This window comes from Hibiscus syriacus, unplaced genomic scaffold (assembly GCF_006381635.1).
Source record: "Hibiscus syriacus cultivar Baekdansim isolate YM2019G1 unplaced genomic scaffold, ASM638163v2 tig00110429_pilon, whole genome shotgun sequence".
NCBI lineage: Eukaryota > Viridiplantae > Streptophyta > Magnoliopsida > Malvales > Malvaceae > Hibiscus > Hibiscus syriacus.
The window spans coordinates 8,227,617-8,232,563 of record NW_024062733.1 but is presented as its reverse complement, the minus strand read 5'-3'; positions in this window follow the sequence as shown (position 1 = coordinate 8,232,563).

The window sequence follows — 4,947 nt, the reverse complement described above, 5'->3', positions numbered from 1 at the left end:
TTTTGGGGGTTAAATGACAAGTTTGAAAATGTGATTGTATTAGATTGAATATATTATATTAATGTTGGAAGTTTTGTTATTATGTTGGAATTGAATTAAATGTGGAGGACCATTTTGAATTAATTGGAAAAGTTAGTATGAATTATAAAAGAATTCATAAATGATGACTAAATTGTAAAGTTTATGAAAGCTGAGTAGTTTTTTGATAAATATGAAAATATAAAGGATTGAAGTGTCGTGCTGGAAATGCTGAAGTTGTTATTGAATAGTGAAGTGAAATTATATCTAATAAGTATCAAATATAAATTATAGATTTTATTATTGGATTTAGATTATGTTAGTACAATACTAACATATGTTTTGAATATTTAGACTGTGATATATATATATCGTGAGCAAAGCAAATCAAAAGCGAAGGATAAAGTGCAAGACTAAAAGATTATCTTTGTAAAAAGTTCTAGTGAGGCAAATAAGGTGAGTGCATTTATTTATTTAATTATACTGATTGAGGAAGACTTGCGATAAGTCAATCTCGGATGATTTTTTAAAGAAAGATTTGAATCAAATAATGGAATATTTCCATAATATTTACCGAAATAATTTATGATTTATTTTGGGTATGAATTACTATGCTTTTATATAATATTTTCTGAAAAGATATTTGAATGGATTCTTTAAAATGATTTTAGAGCATGAAATGCCCAAAGTATTTTATATTATATTTGTATTTCAATTATATATGATTTCGGGTATGAACTACCCAATGCACTGGTTTTGATAAAAGATGTTTGAAATGTCACTGATTAGAAATGTTGAATTTATAAATGACATAAATTTATAGTAAATCCCATTGCATGTTGCATTGAGAGCCATATGTACAATTGACATACTGATACATGCATCACAAAACTCACATCAAAGGAAGAAGTAATAACTCTTCCAAATGATCCACTCGTCCAAGCCTTGGAAAAGAAGAGCAGAACAGCAGCAGACTTGCGACGACTTTTTGAATGAGATCCTGATCTTATTTAGTCAACATGTCTTCTGGATATACAACTGTCTGTCTCTTATCTTTCTAAGGGTTCTTGAATCACATCAATCCGATATCGGGAACTCAAGATACATTTATTTTAGTGAAGACAACGCATGCAGAAATTCATATACGAGACTAATACGTGATTTTGTAAATATTACGAATTTTCAATATTTATATTGATTATTTGTAATCTAATTTAATATAGGATGATGCATTATCTTTTAGGATTAGATTTATTATTTTATTAGGAATTAAGGTTAAGTTAAAACTGTAACATCCCGAAATTCGGGTCAATGATTAAAATGAGAATTTTTGAAATTTGGTAATAAAAGTAGAATAGTTAAATAGTTAATGACTTATTGGAAATATAGTTGAAGGTTTCTTGGTAATTATTGAATGAATTAAAGGGTAAAATGATCAATTGACAAGTAAGATTTTTGTTGAAAACATTTTGATGTTTCGATATAACAAATTAAGTTAAATGAATTTTAAGATTTTACAAAAGATTTTCTAAGTATATTCGATGTAATTATTCGAATATCAAAATATTACTCCAAGTCTTTCAAAGTTCATTTTAATCCTTACTAAAGTGTAAAATTGTGTTTTATAGTTAAACTATTTTTAAAACAATTTTACAAAGCATTTCGAACCGTTTCAAAGCCAAGAAAAATTCAGATTGTCCAGGGGGAACAGATTCCCCCCAAGGGGTACCGATTCCCCCTGTCTAACGGTCAAAAACAGATTGCACTTAGGGAATGAATTCCCCATGAGGGGGTACCGATTTCCCCCCGCGCTCCAAGCTGTTTTATTAATTGTTTCTCATCCCCAAATGGCTCCAAAATATCCCCAACGACTATATACGACTTCAAACACATTCCAAGCTATAAATACAAGCTAAGGACATTTGAAGAAGTAAGAGAACAACTATCCAAGCAATCAAACACAAGAGAAGAGTTTTTCAATCTTATTTCATCTTTCTCTTGTAAATATTTTGTTCTTGTGAGCTCAATCTTGTAAACACCTACCTTAGAGAGGTTTTCTTGTTTACATATTTTATCCTTTTGTAAAGGGGAAAGGTTCTAGCTTAGCCCGTGTAAAAGCTAGAGAAAGGTTCTAGTTTAGCCCGGAAAAACTAGGGAGTTTGTAAGGTTACTCTTTATCCTCAAAAGAAAGAACAAATTAGTGAATTTGTTGGAAAATCCTTGGTGATGAGCTAAGGTAGTGGACGTAGACTTTGGTTGAGAAAGTCAAACCATTATAAATCGCTGTGCAATTCTCTATCTTTCAATCTCCTTACTCCCTAAACACAAAACCGTTTCGACCCCTCTTTACAAACTATTCCGGTTATCGATTCGAGCTTTCGAAAATCCTAACAATTGGCATCAGAGCCTAACTCGTTAAGAAGGTTTAACCACCTTGAGACGATCCTCGAAGAAGCTCTACCAATTCCTGACATAACCGAGAAGATGGCTTCCACCTTCGGCTCGTTCCACATGGAAGACTCCCTACCAACCGACAAACCTCCATACTTCAATGGAGTCAACTATCATCATTGGAAGAAATTAATGAAGGTATTCATCCAATCCAATAATCTTGATGCGTGGGAGATAATCGAGAACGGCTACTCTTCTCCAAAGAAGAAGGAGAATAAGAGGAGTAACAAAGAACAGAAGAAAGCTCAACTTAATTCCAAGGCCATGCACATACTATTTTGTGCACTTAGTCATGAAATCTATAAAGGGGTTTCTTCATGTCAAGGAGCTTTGGAATAAGCTCGAGGAAATCCATGGAAACAAGAAAGATGAACCAACAAAGGTGGTGTCTCTAATGGCTTGTGAAGAGCTCGAGGTATCTTCTAACTTAAATGAATTTAATTCATATACATTTGATGGGTTACAAGATGCTTTTAATAGGTTATATTCGGAGTTTTAGGCCATAAACTCTAAATATAAGAAAATGATTTCAAAATTTAAAATCGAAAATGATTTTCTTTTGAAAACAAAAATAGATTTTGAAAGCCAAAATGAAATTTTGAAAAAGGATTTAGAGTTTTCAAAAATAAAAATTGAAAGTTTTGAAAAAGAAAATTTTGATTTAAAAGTTAAGCTTGAATGCTTAACAAAAGAAAAAGAAATCATTTTAAATAATTCATTTAGTTCAATAATGACAATATGCTAACATTGTCATTATCATGGTCATAAGGAACATACTTGTCTTTTGAAGAAAGGAAAACGTTTTAAAATTAGACAAGTGTGGATTTCTAAAGGAACAAGGGGCATTGAAACTAACGTCCAAGGATCCAACGCAATTTGGATACTAAAATCAAAATGAATGTCTCTTGTAGGTGTGTGGAAGCAATTGTGATGAAAATGATGATATTCAAGATGCTCTAGCCACACATGAAAAGGAATGGGTAATCTCTAAGTTTAATGTTTTTAATTTTAGTTATTTGGTTACACATTTGATTTTAAGCATGCATGAGTTTTGTTTTTAAATAATTATACATTATTTTTTTAATCTCATGTATGTTAAAAAGGTTTTATGATGAACATTTTAAAGTTTTAATGATTTTTTTAGAATTTTTAGTTCATCATAAGGAATTTTGGTCAAAATTGGTTTTAATGCAAATGATATCTCTCTAACAATTGATATCAACTTTTCAAATGTTTTGATTTTATAAATTTTAAAAATTTTAACCTAAATTTAAATGTTTATGCATGTGGTTTAAATGAAAATGATATCTCTCTAACAATTGATATCAAAATTTTCAAATGCATAACATTTTTGGAAAACTTTATGCATATGCACTTAATTTCAATAATTGATATTGCATAAAGTATTTTAGACTTGGAAGTATTGAATTTCATGTGCTACTAATATGTTTGTTATTCTTTGTTGAAATTCAATTTTGTTTAAGTGTCAATATCCTAAAAGAATAATTTTATTTGGAATGCATTTATTGAGGGGGAGGTTTGATTTTTCAAATGATTTTTAAAATGTCAAATTTACTACTTACTCTCCAAAGTTATTTTGAACTTCAAAGATTAGAGTCTTTTTTATTTAACAAAAAGGGGAAGAAGTGTTAAGGTGTTAAAGGGGAGAAGTGTTAAAGTAAGAAGGAGTAATTTCAAACTTGATTTCAAAATCTTAAAATTACTCAAATGTTTTGTTATATCAAAAAGGGGGAGATTGTTGAAAACATTTTGATGTTTCGATATAACAAATTAAGTTAAATGAATTTTAAGATTTTACAAAAGATTTTCTAAGTATATTCGATGTAATTATTCGAATATCAAAATATTACTCCAAGTCTTTTAAAGTTCATTTTAATCCTTACTAAAGTGTAAAATTGTGTTTTATACTTAAACTATTTTTAAAACAATTTTACAAAGTATTTCGAACCGTTTCAAAGCCAAGAAAAATCAGATTGTCCAGGGGGTACCGATTCCTTCCCCAGGGGGAACAGATTCCCCCCAGGGGGTACCGATTCCCCCCTGTCTAATGGTTAAAAATAGATTGCACTTAGGGAACCGATTACCCATGAGGGGGTACCGATTCCCCCCACGCTCCAAGCTGTTTTATTAATTGTTTCTCATCCCCAAACGGCTCCAAAACATCCTCAATGACTATATACGACTTCAAACACATTTCAAGCTATAAATACAAGCTAAGGACATTTGAAGAAGTAAGATAACAACTATCCAAGCAATCAAACACAAGAGAAGAGTTTTTCAATCTTATTTCATCTTTCTCTTGTAAAAATTTTAATCTTGTGAGCTCAATCTTGTAAACACCTACCTTAGAGAGGTTTTCTTGTTTACATCTTTTATCATTTTGTAAAAGGGAAAGGTTCTAGCTTAGCCCATGTAAAAGCTAGAGAAAGGTTATAGTTTAGCCCGGAAAAACTAGGG